Raw genomic sequence first — 17,248 nt, forward strand, 5'->3', positions numbered from 1 at the left:
GGGGCAGAGAGGCCCCAAAGCGTCTTGCTTCCAGCTGTTTGGGAAACAAGGAAACAACTGGCTCTGCACCGTGCTCTCACAGCCTACCGGGAACGTCACATACAAAGGCCTCTGAAACGCAGTTCCTTGGCAGGCCTGATCTGGCTGAAGTAGGACTTCTGCTCTGGGTGTGCTCCATTGGCCTAGAGCTGAAAGGCCCAAAGGTCGCCCTTGTTGGCAAAGGGGCAGGGAGCCCCCAAAGCATCTTGCTTCCAGCTCTTTGGGAAGCTAAGAAACAAATGGCTCTGCCCAGTGCTCTAACAGAGTACCGGGAACATCTCTTACCAAAGCCTTTGAAACGCAGTTTCTTGGCAGGCCTTATCTGGCTGAGGTAGAACTTCTGCTCTGGGTGTGCTCCATTGGCCTAGAGCTGCCTGGCCCAAAGGTCGGCCTTGTTTGCAAAGGGGATGAGAGGCCCCAAAGCATCTTGCTTCCAGCTCTTCGGGAAGCTAAGAAACATCTGGCGTTGCCCAGTGCTCTTACAGCCTACCGGGAACATCTCTTACCAAGGCCTGTGAAACGCAGTTTGTTGGTGGCCTGAACTGGCCGAAGTAGAACTTCTGCTCTGGGTGTGCTCCATTGGCCTAGAGCTGCCTGGCCCAAGGTGCTGCCTTGTTTGCAAAGGGGCAGAGAGGCCCCAAAGCATCTTGCTTCCAGCTCTCTGGGAAGCTAAGAACCAACTCGCTCTGCCCCGTGCTCTTACAGCCTACCGGGAACATGTCTTTGAAAGGCCTGTGAAACGCAGTTTCTTGGCAGGCCTCATCTGGCTGAAGTAGAACTCCGGCTCTGGGTGTGCTCCATTGCCCTAGAGCTGCCAGGCCCAAAGTGCTGCCCTGTTTCCAAGGGGCAGAGAGGCCCAAAGCATCTTGCTTCCCGGTCTTTGCGAAGCTAAGAAACAACTGGCTCTGCCCAGTGCTCTTACACCTACCGGGAACATCTCTTACCAAGGCCTGTCAAACGCTGTTTCTTTGCAGGCCTGATCAGGCTGAAGTAGAACTCCTGCTTTGCGTGTGCTCCATTGGCCTAGAGCTTCCCGACCCAAAAGGCTGCCTTGTTCCCAAACGGGCAGAGGGGTCCCAAGCATCTTGCTTCCAGCTTTTCAGGAAGGTAAGAAACAACTGGCTCTGCCCAGTGCTCTTACAGCCTACCGGGAACATCTCTTACCAAGGCCTGTGAAACGCAGTTTCCTGGCAGGCCTGATCTGGCTGAAGTAGAACTTCTGCTCTGGGTGTGCTCCATTGCCCTAGAGCTGCCAGGCCCAAAGGGCTGCCTTGTTTCCAAAGACGGAGAGTGGACCCAAAGCATCTTGCTCCCAGCTCTTCGGGAAGCTAAGAAACAGCTGGCTCTGCCCAGTGCTCTTACAGCCTAAGAGAACATCTCTTTGAAAGGCCTGTGAAACGCAGTTTCTTGGCAGGCCTGACCTGGCTGAAGTAGAACTTCTGTTCTGGTTGTGCTACATAGGCCTAGAGCTACCAGGACCTAAGGGCTGCCTTGTTTCCAAAGGGTGAGAGAGGCCCCAAAGCATCTTGCCTCCAGCACTTTGGGAAGCTAAAAAACAACTGGTTCTGCCCAGTGCTCTCACAGCCTACCGTGAACATCTCTTACCAAGGGCTGTGAAACGCAGTTTCTGGGCAGGACTGATCTGCCTGAAGTAGAACTTCTGCTGTGGGTGTGCTCCATTGGCCTAGAGCTGCCAGGCCCAAACGGCTGCCTTGTGTCCAAAGGGAGAGAGAGGCCCCAAGGCATCTTGCTTCCAGCTCTGTGGGAAGCTAAAGCAACTGGCTCTCCACAGTGCTCTCACAGCCTACCGGGAACATCTCTTACCAAGGCCTGTGAAACGCAGTTTCTTGGCAGGCCTGATCTGGCTGAAGTAGAACTCCTGCTCTGGGCGTGCTACTTTGGCCTAGAGCTGCCAGGCCCAAAGGGCCGCCTTGTTTCCAAAGGGGCCTAGAGTCCCCAAAGCATCTTGCTTCCAAATCTTTGGGAAGCTAAGAAACAACTGGCTCTGCACAGTGCTCTCACAGCCTACCGGCAACGTGACAGAGAAAGGCCTGTGAGACGCAGTTTCTTGGAAGGCCTGATCTGACTGAGGTAGAACTTGTGCTCTGGGTGTGCTACTTTGGCCTAGAGCTGCCAGGCACAAAGGCTGCTTTGTTTCCAAAGGGGGAGAGAGGCCCCAAATCATGTTGCTTCCAGCTGTTTTTGAAGCTAAGAAACAACTCGCTCTGCCAGGTACTCTTACAGCCTTCCGGGAACACCTCTTACGAAGGCCTGTGAAAAGCAGTTTCTTGGCAGGCCTGATCTGGCTGAGGTAGAACTTCTGCTCTGGGTGTGCTCCATTGGCCTAGTGCTGAAAGGCCCAAAGGTCGCCCTTGTTGGCAAAGGGGGAGAGAGGCCCCAAAGCATCTTGCTTCCACCTCTTGGGAAGCTAAGAAACAACTGGCTGTGCCCAGTGCTCTTATAGCCTAAGAGAACATCTCTTATCAAGGCCTGTGAAACGCACTGTCTAGGCAGGCCTGATCTGGAAGAAGTAGAACTTCGGCTCTGGTTGTGCTCCATTGCCCTAGAGCTGCCAGACCCAACGTGCTGCCTTGTTTCCAAAGGGGCAGAGAGGCCCCAAAGCGTCTTGCTTCCAGCTGTTTGGGAAACAAGGAAACAACTGGCTCTGCACCGTGCTCTCACAGCCTGCCGGGAACGTCACATACAAAGGCCTCTGAAACGCAGTTCCTTGGCAGGCCTGATCTGGCTGAAGTAGGACTTCTGCTCTGGGTGTGCTCCATTGGCCTAGAGCTGAAAGGCCCAAAGGTCGCACTTGTTGGCAAAGGGGCAGGGAGCCCCCAAAGCATCTTGCTTCCAGCTCTTTGGGAAGCTAAGAAACAAATGGCTCTGCCCAGTGCTCTAACAGAGTACCGGGAACATCTCTTACCAAAGCCTTTGAAACGCAGTTTCTTGGCAGGCCTTATCTGGCTGAGGTAGAACTTCTGCTCTGGGTGTGCTCCATTGGCCTAGAGCTGCCTGGCCCAAGGTGCTGCCTTGTTTGCAAAGGGGCAGAGAGGCCCCAAAGCATCTTGCTTCCAGCTCTCTGGGAAGCTAAGAACCAACTCGCTCTGCCCCGTGCTCTTACAGCCTACCGGGAACATGTCTTTGAAAGGCCTGTGAAACGCAGTTTCTTGGCAGGCCTCATCTGGCTGAAGTAGAACTCCGGCTCTGGGTGTGCTCCATTGCCCTAGAGCTGCCAGGCCCAAAGTGCTGCCCTGTTTCCAAGGGGCAGAGAGGCCCAAAGCATCTTGCTTCCCGGTCTTTGCGAAGCTAAGAAACAACTGGCTCTGCCCAGTGCTCTTACACCTACCGCGAACATCTCTTACCAAGGCCTGTCAAACGCTGTTTCTTTGCAGGCCTGATCAGGCTGAAGTAGAACTCCTGCTTTGCGTGTGCTCCATTGGCCTAGAGCTTCCCGACCCAAAAGGCTGCCTTGTTCCCAAACGGGCAGAGGGGTCCCAAGCATCTTGCTTCCAGCTTTTCAGGAAGGTAAGAAACAACTGGCTCTGCCCAGTGCTCTTACAGCCTACCGGGAACATCTCTTACCAAGGCCTGTGAAACGCAGTTTCCTGGCAGGCCTGATCTGGCTGAAGTAGAACTTCTGCTCTGGGTGTGCTCCATTGCCCTAGAGCTGCCAGGCCCAAAGGGCTGCCTTGTTTCCAAAGACGGAGAGTGGACCCAAAGCATCTTGCTCCCAGCTCTTCGGGAAGCTAAGAAACAGCTGGCTCTGCCCAGTGCTCTTACAGCCTAAGAGAACATCTCTTTGAAAGGCCTGTGAAACGCAGTTTCTTGGCAGGCCTGACCTGGCTGAAGTAGAACTTCTGTTCTGGTTGTGCTACATAGGCCTAGAGCTACCAGGACCTAAGGGCTGCCTTGTTTCCAAAGGGTGAGAGAGGCCCCAAAGCATCTTGCCTCCAGCACTTTGGGAAGCTAAAAAACAACTGGTTCTGCCCAGTGCTCTCACAGCCTACCGTGAACATCTCTTACCAAGGGCTGTGAAACGCAGTTTCTGGGCAGGACTGATCTGCCTGAAGTAGAACTTCTGCTGTGGATGTGCTCCATTGGCCTAGAGCTGCCAGGCCCAAATGGCTGCCTTGTGTCCAAAGGGAGAGAGAGGCCCCAAGGCATCTTGCTTCCAGCTCTGTGGGAAGCTAAAGCAACTGGCTCTCCACAGTGCTCTCACAGCCTACCGGGAACATCTCTTACCAAGGCCTGTGAAACGCAGTTTCTTGGCAGGCCTGATCTGGCTGAAGTAGAACTCCTGCTCTGGGCGTGCTACTTTGGCCTAGAGCTGCCAGGCCCAAAGGGCCGCCTTGTTTCCAAAGGGGCTGAGAGTCCCCAAAGCATCTTGCTTCCAAATCTTTGGGAAGCTAAGAAACAACTGGCTCTGCACAGTGCTCTCACAGCCTACCGGCAACGTGACAGAGAAAGGCCTGTGAGACGCAGTTTCTTGGAAGGCCTGATCTGGCTGAGGTAGAACTTGTGCTCTGGGTGTGCTACTTTGGCCTAGAGCTGCCAGGCACAAAGGCTGCTTTGTTTCCAAAGGGGGAGAGAGGCCCCAAATCATGTTGCTTCCAGCTGTTTTTGAAGCTAAGAAACAACTCGCTCTGCCAGGTACTCTTACAGCCTTCCGGGAACACCTCTTACGAAGGCCTGTGAAAAGCAGTTTCTTGGCAGGCCTGATCTGGCTGAGGTAGAACTTCTGCTCTGGGTGTGCTCCATTGCCCTAGAGCTGAAAGGCCCAAAGGTCGCCCTTGTTGGCAAAGGGGGAGAGAGGCCCCAAAGCATCTTGCTTCCACCTCTTGGGAAGCTAAGAAACAACTGGCTGTGCCCAGTGCTCTTATAGCCTAAGAGAACATCTCTTATCAAGGCCTGTGAAACGCACTGTCTAGGCAGGCCTGATCTGGAAGAAGTAGAACTTCGGCTCTGGTTGTGCTCCATTGCCCTAGAGCTGCCAGACCCAACGTGCTGCCTTGTTTCCAAAGGGGCAGAGAGGCCCCAAAGCGTCTTGCTTCCAGCTGTTTGGGAAACAAGGAAACAACTGGCTCTGCACCGTGCTCTCACAGCCTACCGGGAACGTCACATACAAAGGCCTCTGAAACGCAGTTCCTTGGCAGGCCTGATCTGACTGAAGTAGGACTTCTGCTCTGGGCGTGCTCCATGGGCCTAGAGCTGAAAGGCCCAAAGGTCGCCCTTGTTGGCAAAGGGGCAGGGAGCCCCCAAAGCATCTTGCTTCCAGCTCTTTGGGAAGCTAAGAAACAAATGGCTCTGCCCAGTGCTCTAACAGAGTACCGGGAACATCTCTTACCAAAGCCTTTGAAACGCAGTTTCTTGGCAGGCCTTATCTGGCTGAGGTAGAACTTCTGCTCTGGGTGTGCTCCATTGGCCTAGAGCTGCCTGGCCCAAAGGTCGGCCTTGTTTGCAAAGGGGATGAGAGGCCCCAAAGCATCTTGCTTCCAGCTCTTCGGGAAGCTAAGAAACATCTGGCGTTGCCCAGTGCTCTTACAGCCTACCGGGACCATCTCTTACCAAGGCCTGTGAAATGCAGTTTGTTGGTGGCCTGAACTGGCCGAAGTAGAGCTTCTGCTCTGGGTGTGCTCCATTGGCCTAGAGCTGCCTGGCCCATAGGGCCGCCTTATTTGCAAAGGGGATGAGAGGCCCGAAAGCATCTTGCTTCCAGCTCTTCGGAAAGCTAAGAAACATCTGGCGTTGCCCAGTGCTCTTACAGCCTACCGGGAACATCTCTTACCAAGGCCTGTGAAACGCCGTTTCCTGGCAGGCCTGATTTGGCTGAAGTAGAACTTCTGCTCTGGGTGTGCTCCATTGCCCTAGAGCTGCCAGGCCCAAGGTGCTGCCTTGTTTCCAAAGGGGCAGAGAGGCCCCAAAGCATCTTGCTTCCAGCTCTCTGGGAAGCTAAGAACCAACTCGCTCTGCCCCGTGCTCTTACAGCCTACCGGGAACATGTCTTTGAAAGGCCTGTGAAACGCAGTTTCTTGGCAGGCCTCATCTGGCTGAAGTAGAACTCCGGCTCTGGGTGTGCTCCACTGCCCTAGAGCTGCCAGGCCCAAAGTGCTGCCCTGTTTCCAAGGGGCAGAGAGGCCCAAAGCATCTTGCTTCCCGGTCTTTGCGAAGCTAAGACACAACTGGCTCTGCCCAGTGCTCTTACACCTACCGGGAACATCTCTTACCAAGGCCTGTCAAACGCTGTTTCTTTGCAGGCCTGATCAGGCTGAAGTAGAACTCCTGCTCTGCGTGTGCTCCATTGGCCTAGAGCTTCCCGACCCAAAAGGCTGCCTTGTTCCCAAACGGGCAGAGGGGTCCCAAGCATCTTGCTTCCAGCTTTTCAGGAAGGTAAGAAACAACTGGCTCTGCCCAGTGCTCTTACAGCCTACCGGGAACATCTCTTACCAAGGCCTGTGAAACGCAGTTTCCTGGCAGGCCTGATCTGGCTGAAGTAGAACTTCTGCTCTGGGTGTGCTCCATTGCCCTAGAGCTGCCAGGCCCAAAGGGCTGCCTTGTTTCCAAAGACGGAGAGTGGACCCAAAGCATCTTGCTCCCAGCTCTTCGGGAAGCTAAGAAACAGCTGGCTCTGCCCAGTGCTCTTACAGCCTAAGAGAACATCTCTTTGAAAGGCCTGTGAAACGCAGTTTCTTGGCAGGCCTGACCTGGCTGAAGTAGAACTTCTGTTCTGGTTGTGCTACATAGGCCTAGAGCTACCAGGACCTAAGGGCTGCCTTGTTTCCAAAGGGTGAGAGAGGCCCCAAAGCATCTTGCCTCCAGCACTTTGGGAAGCTAAAAAACAACTGGTTCTGCCCAGTGCTCTCACAGCCTACCGTGAACATCTCTTACCAAGGGCTGTGAAACGCAGTTTCTGGGCAGGACTGATCTGCCTGAAGTAGAACTTCTGCTGTGGGTGTGCTCCATTGGCCTAGAGCTGCCAGGCCCAAACGGCTGCCTTGTGTCCAAAGGGAGAGAGAGGCCCCAAGGCATCTTGCTTCCAGCTCTGTGGGAAGCTAAAGCAACTGGCTCTCCACAGTGCTCTCACAGCCTACCGGGAACATCTCTTACCAAGGCCTGTGAAACGCAGTTTCTTGGCAGGCCTGATCTGGCTGAAGTAGAACTCCTGCTCTGGGCGTGCTACTTTGGCCTAGAGCTGCCAGGCCCAAAGGGCCGCCTCGTTTCCAAAGGGGCTGAGAGTCCCCAAAGCATCTTGCTTCCAAATCTTTGGGAAGCTAAGAAACAACTGGCTCTGCACAGTGCTCTCACAGCCTACCGGCAACGTGACAGAGAAAGGCCTGTGAGACGCAGTTTCTTGGAAGGCCTGATCTGGCTGAGGTAGAACTTGTGCTCTGGGTGTGCTACTTTGGCCTAGAGCTGCCAGGCACAAAGGCTGCTTTGTTTCCAAAGGGGGAGAGAGGCCCCAAATCATGTTGCTTCCAGCTGTTTTTGAAGCTAAGAAACAACTCGCTCTGCCAGGTACTCTTACAGCCTTCCGGGAACACCTCTTACGAAGGCCTGTGAAAAGCAGTTTCTTGGCAGGCCTGATCTGGCTGAGGTAGAACTTCTGCTCTGGGTGTGCTCCATTGCCCTAGAGCTGAAAGGCCCAAAGGGCTGCCTTGTTTCCAAAGGGGGAGAGAGGCCCCAAAGCATCTTGCTTCCACCTCTTGGGAAGCTAAGAAACAACTGGCTGTGCCCAGTGCTCTTATAGCCTAAGAGAACATCTCTTATCAAGGCCTGTGAAACGCACTGTCTAGGCAGGCCTGATCTGGAAGAAGTAGAACTTCGGCTCTGGTTGTGCTCCATTGCCCTAGAGCTGCCAGACCCAACGTGCTGCCTTGTTTCCAAAGGGGCAGAGAGGCCCCAAAGCGTCTTGCTTCCAGCTGTTTGGGAAACAAGGAAACAACTGGCTCTGCACCGTGCTCTCACAGCCTACCGGGAACGTCACATACAAAGGCCTCTGAAACGCAGTTCCTTGGCAGGCCTGATCTGGCTGAAGTAGGACTTCTGCTCTGGGTGTGCTCCATTGGCCTAGAGCTGAAAGGCCCAAAGGTCGCCCTTGTTGGCAAAGGGGCAGGGAGCCCCCAAAGCATCTTGCTTCCAGCTCTTTGGGAAGCTAAGAAACAAATGGCTCTGCCCAGTGCTCTAACAGAGTACCGGGAACATCTCTTACCAAAGCCTTTGAAACGCAGTTTCTTGGCAGGCCTTATCTGGCTGAGGTAGAACTTCTGCTCTGGGTGTGCTCCATTGGCCTAGAGCTGCCTGGCCCAAAGGTCGGCCTTGTTTGCAAAGGGGATGAGAGGCCCCAAAGCATCTTGCTTCCAGCTCTTCGGGAAGCTAAGAAACATCTGGCGTTGCCCAGTGCTCTTACAGCCTACCGGGAACATCTCTTACCAAGGCCTGTGAAACGCAGTTTGTTGGTGGCCTGAACTGGCCGAAGTAGAACTTGTGCTCTGGGTGTGCTCCATTGGCCTAGAGCTGCCTGGCCCAAGGTGCTGCCTTGTTTCCAAAGGGGCAGAGAGGCCCCAAAGCATCTTGCTTCCAGCTCTCTGGGAAGCTAAGAACCAACTCGCTCTGCCCAGTGCTCTTACAGCCTACCGGGAACATGTCTTTGAAAGGCCTGTGAAACGCAGTTTCTTGGCAGGCCTCATCTGGCTGAAGTAGAACTCCGGCTCTGGGTGTGCTCCATTGCCCTAGAGCTGCCAGGCCCAAAGTGCTGCCCTGTTTCCAAGGGGCAGAGAGGCCCAAAGCATCTTGCTTCCCGGTCTTTGCGAAGCTAAGAAACAACTGGCTCTGCCCAGTGCTCTTACACCTACCGGGAACATCTCTTACCAAGGCCTGTCAAACGCTGTTTCTTTGCAGGCCTGATCAGGCTGAAGTAGAACTCCTGCTCTGCGTGTGCTCCATTGGCCTAGAGCTTCCCGACCCAAAAGGCTGCCTTGTTCCCAAACGGGCAGAGGGGTCCCAAGCATCTTGCTTCCAGCTTTTCAGGAAGGTAAGAAACAACTGGCTCTGCCCAGTGCTCTTACAGCCTACCGGGAACATCTCTTACCAAGGCCTGTGAAACGCAGTTTCCTGGCAGGCCTGATCTGGCTGAAGTAGAACTTCTGCTCTGGGTGTGCTCCATTGCCCTAGCGCTGCCAGGCCCAAAGGGCTGCCTTGTTTCCAAAGACGGAGAGTGGACCCAAAGCATCTTGCTCCCAGCTCTTCGGGAAGCTAAGAAACAGCTGGCTCTGCCCAGTGCTCTTACAGCCTAAGAGAACATCTCTTTGAAAGGCCTGTGAAACGCAGTTTCTTGGCAGGCCTGACCTGGCTGAAGTAGAACTTCTGTTCTGGTTGTGCTACATAGGCCTAGAGCTACCAGGACCTAAGGGCTGCCTTGTTTCCAAAGGGTGAGAGAGGCCCCAAAGCATCTTGCCTCCAGCACTTTGGGAAGCTAAAAAACAACTGGTTCTGCCCAGTGCTCTCACAGCCTACCGTGAACATCTCTTACCAAGGGCTGTGAAACGCAGTTTCTGGGCAGGACTGATCTGCCTGAAGTAGAACTTCTGCTGTGGGTGTGCTCCATTGGCCTAGAGCTGCCAGGCCCAAACGGCTGCCTTGTGTCCAAAGGGAGAGAGAGGCCCCAAGGCATCTTGCTTCCAGCTCTGTGGGAAGCTAAAGCAACTGGCTCTCCACAGTGCTCTCACAGCCTACCGGGAACATCTCTTACCAAGGCCTGTGAAACGCAGTTTCTTGGCAGGCCTGATCTGGCTGAAGTAGAACTCCTGCTCTGGGCGTGCTACTTTGGCCTAGAGCTGCCAGGCCCAAAGGGCCGCCTCGTTTCCAAAGGGGCTGAGAGTCCCCAAAGCATCTTGCTTCCAAATCTTTGGGAAGCTAAGAAACAACTGGCTCTGCACAGTGCTCTGACAGCCTACCGGCAACGTGACAGAGAAAGGCCTGTGAGACGCAGTTTCTTGGAAGGCCTGATCTGGCTGAGGTAGAACTTGTGCTCTGGGTGTGCTACTTTGGCCTAGAGCTGCCAGGCACAAAGGCTGCTTTGTTTCCAAAGGGGGAGAGAGGCCCCAAATCATGTTGCTTCCAGCTGTTTTTGAAGCTAAGAAACAACTCGCTCTGCCAGGTACTCTTACAGCCTTCCGGGAACACCTCTTACGAAGGCCTGTGAAAAGCAGTTTCTTGGCAGGCCTGATCTGGCTGAGGTAGAACTTCTGCTCTGGGTGTGCTCCATTGCCCTAGAGCTGAAAGGCCCAAAGGGCTGCCTTGTTTCCAAAGGGGGAGAGAGGCCCCAAAGCATCTTGCTTCCACCTCTTGGGAAGCTAAGAAACAACTGGCTGTGCCCAGTGCTCTTATAGCCTAAGAGAACATCTCTTATCAAGGCCTGTGAAACGCACTGTCTAGGCAGGCCTGATCTGGAAGAAGTAGAACTTCGGCTCTGGTTGTGCTCCATTGCCCTAGAGCTGCCAGACCCAACGTGCTGCCTTGTTTCCAAAGGGGCAGAGAGGCCCCAAAGCGTCTTGCTTCCAGCTGTTTGGGAAACAAGGAAACAACTGGCTCTGCACCGTGCTCTCACAGCCTACCGGGAACGTCACATACAAAGGCCTCTGAAACGCAGTTCCTTGGCAGGCCTGATCTGGCTGAAGTAGGACTTCTGCTCTGGGTGTGCTCCATTGGCCTAGAGCTGAAAGGCCCAAAGGTCGCCCTTGTTGGCAAAGGGGCAGGGAGCCCCCAAAGCATCTTGATTCCAGCTCTTTGGGAAGCTAAGAAACAAATGGCTCTGCCCAGTGCTCTAACAGAGTACCGGGAACATCTCTTACCAAAGCCTTTGAAACGCAGTTTCTTGGCAGGCCTTATCTGGCTGAGGTAGAACTTCTGCTCTGGGTGTGCTCCATTGGCCTAGAGCTGCCTGGCCCAAAGGTCGTCCTTGTTTGCAAAGGGGATGAGAGGCCCCAAAGCATCTTGCTTCCAGCTCTCTGGGAAGCTAAGAACCAACTCGCTCTGCCCCGTGCTCTTACAGCCTACCGGGAACATGTCTTTGAAAGGCCTGTGAAACGCAGTTTCTTGGCAGGCCTCATCTGGCTGAAGTAGAACTCCGGCTCTGGGTGTGCTCCATTGCCCTAGAGCTGCCAGGCCCAAAGTGCTGCCCTGTTTCCAAGGGGCAGAGAGGCCCAAAGCATCTTGCTTCCCGGTCTTTGCGAAGCTAAGAAACAACTGGCTCTGCCCAGTGCTCTTACACCTACCGGGAACATCTCTTACCAAGGCCTGTCAAACGCTGTTTCTTTGCAGGCCTGATCAGGCTGAAGTAGAACTCCTGCTCTGCGTGTGCTCCATTGGCCTAGAGCTTCCCGACCCAAAAGGCTGCCTTGTTCCCAAACGGGCAGAGGGGTCCCAAGCATCTTGCTTCCAGCTTTTCAGGAAGGTAAGAAACAACTGGCTCTGCCCAGTGCTCTTACAGCCTACCGGGAACATCTCTTACCAAGGCCTGTGAAACGCAGTTTCCTGGCAGGCCTGATCTGGCTGAAGTAGAACTTCTGCTCTGGGTGTGCTCCATTGCCCTAGCGCTGCCAGGCCCAAAGGGCTGCCTTGTTTCCAAAGACGGAGAGTGGACCCAAAGCATCTTGCTCCCAGCTCTTCGGGAAGCTAAGAAACAGCTGGCTCTGCCCAGTGCTCTTACAGCCTAAGAGAACATCTCTTTGAAAGGCCTGTGAAACGCAGTTTCTTGGCAGGCCTGACCTGGCTGAAGTAGAACTTCTGTTCTGGTTGTGCTACATAGGCCTAGAGCTACCAGGACCTAAGGGCTGCCTTGTTTCCAAAGGGTGAGAGAGGCCCCAAAGCATCTTGCCTCCAGCACTTTGGGAAGCTAAAAAACAACTGGTTCTGCCCAGTGCTCTCACAGCCTACCGTGAACATCTCTTACCAAGGGCTGTGAAACGCAGTTTCTGGGCAGGACTGATCTGCCTGAAGTAGAACTTCTGCTGTGGGTGTGCTCCATTGGCCTAGAGCTGCCAGGCCCAAACGGCTGCCTTGTGTCCAAAGGGAGAGAGAGGCCCCAAGGCATCTTGCTTCCAGCTCTGTGGGAAGCTAAAGCAACTGGCTCTCCACAGTGCTCTCACAGCCTACCGGGAACATCTCTTACCAAGGCCTGTGAAACGCAGTTTCTTGGCAGGCCTGATCTGGCTGAAGTAGAACTCCTGCTCTGGGCGTGCTACTTTGGCCTAGAGCTGCCAGGCCCAAAGGGCCGCCTCGTTTCCAAAGGGGCTGAGAGTCCCCAAAGCATCTTGCTTCCAAATCTTTGGGAAGCTAAGAAACAACTGGCTCTGCACAGTGCTCTCACAGCCTACCGGCAACGTGACAGAGAAAGGCCTGTGAGACGCAGTTTCTTGGAAGGCCTGATCTGGCTGAGGTAGAACTTGTGCTCTGGGTGTGCTACTTTGGCCTAGAGCTGCCAGGCACAAAGGCTGCTTTGTTTCCAAAGGGGGAGAGAGGCCCCAAATCATGTTGCTTCCAGCTGTTTTTGAAGCTAAGAAACAACTCGCTCTGCCAGGTACTCTTACAGCCTTCCGGGAACACCTCTTACGAAGGCCTGTGAAAAGCAGTTTCTTGGCAGGCCTGATCTGGCTGAGGTAGAACTTCTGCTCTGGGTGTGCTCCATTGCCCTAGAGCTGAAAGGCCCAAAGGGCTGCCTTGTTTCCAAAGGGGGAGAGAGGCCCCAAAGCATCTTGCTTCCACCTCTTGGGAAGCTAAGAAACAACTGGCTGTGCCCAGTGCTCTTATAGCCTAAGAGAACATCTCTTATCAAGGCCTGTGAAACGCACTGTCTAGGCAGGCCTGATCTGGAAGAAGTAGAACTTCGGCTCTGGTTGTGCTCCATTGCCCTAGAGCTGCCAGACCCAACGTGCTGCCTTGTTTCCAAAGGGGCAGAGAGGCCCCAAAGCGTCTTGCTTCCAGCTGTTTGGGAAACAAGGAAACAACTGGCTCTGCACCGTGCTCTCACAGCCTACCGGGAACGTCACATACAAAGGCCTCTGAAACGCAGTTCCTTGGCAGGCCTGATCTGGCTGAAGTAGGACTTCTGCTCTGGGTGTGCTCCATTGGCCTAGAGCTGAAAGGCCCAAAGGTCGCCCTTGTTGGCAAAGGGGCAGGGAGCCCCCAAAGCATCTTGCTTCCAGCTCTTTGGGAAGCTAAGAAACAAATGGCTCTGCCCAGTGCTCTAACAGAGTACCGGGAACATCTCTTACCAAAGCCTTTGAAACGCAGTTTCTTGGCAGGCCTTATCTGGCTGAGGTAGAACTTCTGCTCTGGGTGTGCTCCATTGGCCTAGAGCTGCCTGGCCCAAAGGTCGGCCTTGTTTGCAAAGGGGATGAGAGGCCCCAAAGCATCTTGCTTCCAGCTCTTCGGGAAGCTAAGAAACATCTGGCGTTGCCCAGTGCTCTTACAGCCTACCGGGAACATCTCTTACCAAGGCCTGTGAAACGCAGTTTGTTGGTGGCCTGAACTGGCCGAAGTAGAACTTCTGCTCTGGGTGTGCTCCATTGGCCTAGAGCTGCCTGGCCCAAGGTGCTGCCTTGTTTGCAAAGGGGCAGAGAGGCCCCAAAGCATCTTGCTTCCAGCTCTCTGGGAAGCTAAGAACCAACTCGCTCTGCCCCGTGCTCTTACAGCCTACCGGGAACATGTCTTTGAAAGGCCTGTGAAACGCAGTTTCTTGGCAGGCCTCATCTGGCTGAAGTAGAACTCCGGCTCTGGGTGTGCTCCATTGCCCTAGAGCTGCCAGGCCCAAAGTGCTGCCCTGTTTCCAAGGGGCAGAGAGGCCCAAAGCATCTTGCTTCCCGGTCTTTGCGAAGCTAAGAAACAACTGGCTCTGCCCAGTGCTCTTACACCTACCGGGAACATCTCTTACCAAGGCCTGTCAAACGCTGTTTCTTTGCAGGCCTGATCAGGCTGAAGTAGAACTCCTGCTCTGCGTGTGCTCCATTGGCCTAGAGCTTCCCGACCCAAAAGGCTGCCTTGTTCCCAAACGGGCAGAGGGGTCCCAAGCATCTTGCTTCCAGCTTTTCAGGAAGGTAAGAAACAACTGGCTCTGCCCAGTGCTCTTACAGCCTACCGGGAACATCTCTTACCAAGGCCTGTGAAACGCAGTTTCCTGGCAGGCCTGATCTGGCTGAAGTAGAACTTCTGCTCTGGGTGTGCTCCATTGCCCTAGAGCTGCCAGGCCCAAAGGGCTGCCTTGTTTCCAAAGACGGAGAGTGGACCCAAAGCATCTTGCTCCCAGCTCTTCGGGAAGCTAAGAAACAGCTGGCTCTGCCCAGTGCTCTTACAGCCTAAGAGAACATCTCTTTGAAAGGCCTGTGAAACGCAGTTTCTTGGCAGGCCTGACCTGGCTGAAGTAGAACTTCTGTTCTGGTTGTGCTACATAGGCCTAGAGCTACCAGGACCTAAGGGCTGCCTTGTTTCCAAAGGGTGAGAGAGGCCCCAAAGCATCTTGCCTCCAGCACTTTGGGAAGCTAAAAAACAACTGGTTCTGCCCAGTGCTCTCACAGCCTACCGTGAACATCTCTTACCAAGGGCTGTGAAACGCAGTTTCTGGGCAGGACTGATCTGCCTGAAGTAGAACTTCTGCTGTGGATGTGCTCCATTGGCCTAGAGCTGCCAGGCCCAAACGGCTGCCTTGTGTCCAAAGGGAGAGAGAGGCCCCAAGGCATCTTGCTTCCAGCTCTGTGGGAAGCTAAAGCAACTGGCTCTCCACAGTGCTCTCACAGCCTACCGGGAACATCTCTTACCAAGGCCTGTGAAACGCAGTTTCTTGGCAGGCCTGATCTGGCTGAAGTAGAACTCCTGCTCTGGGCGTGCTACTTTGGCCTAGAGCTGCCAGGCCCAAAGGGCCGCCTCGTTTCCAAAGGGGCTGAGAGTCCCCAAAGCATCTTGCTTCCAAATCTTTGGGAAGCTAAGAAACAACTGGCTCTGCACAGTGCTCTCACAGCCTACCGGCAACGTGACAGAGAAAGGCCTGTGAGACGCAGTTTCTTGGAAGGCCTGATCTGGCTGAGGTAGAACTTGTGCTCTGGGTGTGCTACTTTGGCCTAGAGCTGCCAGGCACAAAGGCTGCTTTGTTTCCAAAGGGGGAGAGAGGCCCCAAATCATGTTGCTTCCAGCTGTTTTTGAAGCTAAGAAACAACTCGCTCTGCCAGGTACTCTTACAGCCTTCCGGGAACACCTCTTACGAAGGCCTGTGAAAAGCAGTTTCTTGGCAGGCCTGATCTGGCTGAGGTAGAACTTCTGCTCTGGGTGTGCTCCATTGCCCTAGAGCTGAAAGGCCCAAAGGGCTGCCTTGTTTCCAAAGGGGGAGAGAGGCCCCAAAGCATCTTGCTTCCACCTCTTGGGAAGCTAAGAAACAACTGGCTGTGCCCAGTGCTCTTATAGCCTAAGAGAACATCTCTTATCAAGGCCTGTGAAACGCACTGTCTAGGCAGGCCTGATCTGGAAGAAGTAGAACTTCGGCTCTGGTTGTGCTCCATTGCCCTAGAGCTGCCAGACCCAACGTGCTGCCTTGTTTCCAAAGGGGCAGAGAGGCCCCAAAGCGTCTTCCTTCCAGCTGTTTGGGAAACAAGGAAACAACTGGCTCTGCACCGTGCTCTCACAGCCTACCGGGAACGTCACATACAAAGGCCTCTGAAACGCAGTTCCTTGGCAGGCCTGATCTGGCTGAAGTAGGACTTCTGTTCTGGGTGTGCTCCATTGACCTAGAGCTGAAAGGCCCAAAGGTCGCCCTTGTTGGCAAAGGGGCAGGGAGCCCCCAAAGCATCTTGCTTCCAGCTCTTTGGGAAGCTAAGAAACAAATGGCTCTGCCCAGTGCTCTAACAGAGTACCGGGAACATCTCTTACCAAAGCCTTTGAAACGCAGTTTCTTGGCAGGCCTTATCTGGCTGAGGTAGAACTTCTGCTCTGGGCGTGCTCCATTGGCCTAGAGCTGCCTGGCCCAAAGGTCGGCCTTGTTTGCAAAGGGGATGAGAGGCCCCAAAGCATCTTGCTTCCAGCTCTTCGGGAAGCTAAGAAACATCTGGCGTTGCCCAGTGCTCTTACAGCCTACCGGGAACATCTCTTACCAAGGCCTGTGAAACGCAGTTTGTTGGTGGCCTGAACTGGCCGAAGTAGAACTTCTGCTCTGGGTGTGCTCCATTGGCCTAGAGCTGCCTGGCCCAAGGTGCTGCCTTGTTTCCAAAGGGGCAGAGAGGCCCCAAAGCATCTTGCTTCCAGCTCTCTGGGAAGCTAAGAACCAACTCGCTCTGCCCCGTGCTCTTACAGCCTACTGGGAACATGTCTTTGAAAGGCCTGTGAAACTCAGTTTCTTGGCAGGCCTCATCTGGCTGAAGTAGAACTCCGGCTCTGGGTGTGCTCCATTGCCCTAGAGCTGCCAGGCCCAAAGTGCTGCCCTGTTTCCAAGGGGCAGAGAGGCCCAAAGCATCTTGCTTCCCGGTCTTTGCGAAGCTAAGAAACAACTGGCTCTGCCCAGTGCTCTTACACCTACCGGGAACATCTCTTACCAAGGCCTGTCAAACGCTGTTTCTTTGCAGGCCTGATCAGGCTGAAGTAGAACTCCTGCTCTGCGTGTGCTCCATTGGCCTAGAGCTTCCCGACCCAAAAGGCTGCCTTGTTCCCAAACGGGCAGAGGGGTCCCAAGCATCTTGCTTCCAGCTTTTCAGGAAGGTAAGAAACAACTGGCTCTGCCCAGTGCTCTTACAGCCTACCGGGAACATCTCTTACCAAGGCCTGTGAAACGCAGTTTCCTGGCAGGCCTGATCTGGCTGAAGTAGAACTTCTGCTCTGGGTGTGCTCCATTGCCCTAGAGCTGCCAGGCCCAAAGGGCTGCCTTGTTTCCAAAGACGGAGAGTGGACCCAAAGCATCTTGCTCCCAGCTCTTCGGGAAGCTAAGAAACAGCTGGCTCTGCCCAGTGCTCTTACAGCCTAAGAGAACATCTCTTTGAAAGGCCTGTGAAACGCAGTTTCTTGGCAGGCCTGACCTGGCTGAAGTAGAACTTCTGTTCTGGTTGTGCTACATAGGCCTAGAGCTACCAGGACCTAAGGGCTGCCTTGTTTCCAAAGGGTGAGAGAGGCCCCAAAGCATCTTGCCTCCAGCACTTTGGGAAGCTAAAAAACAACTGGTTCTGCCCAGTGCTCTCAC

Source organism: Equus asinus, unplaced genomic scaffold, assembly GCF_041296235.1.
Source record: "Equus asinus isolate D_3611 breed Donkey unplaced genomic scaffold, EquAss-T2T_v2 contig_816, whole genome shotgun sequence".
Lineage (NCBI taxonomy): Eukaryota > Metazoa > Chordata > Mammalia > Perissodactyla > Equidae > Equus > Equus asinus.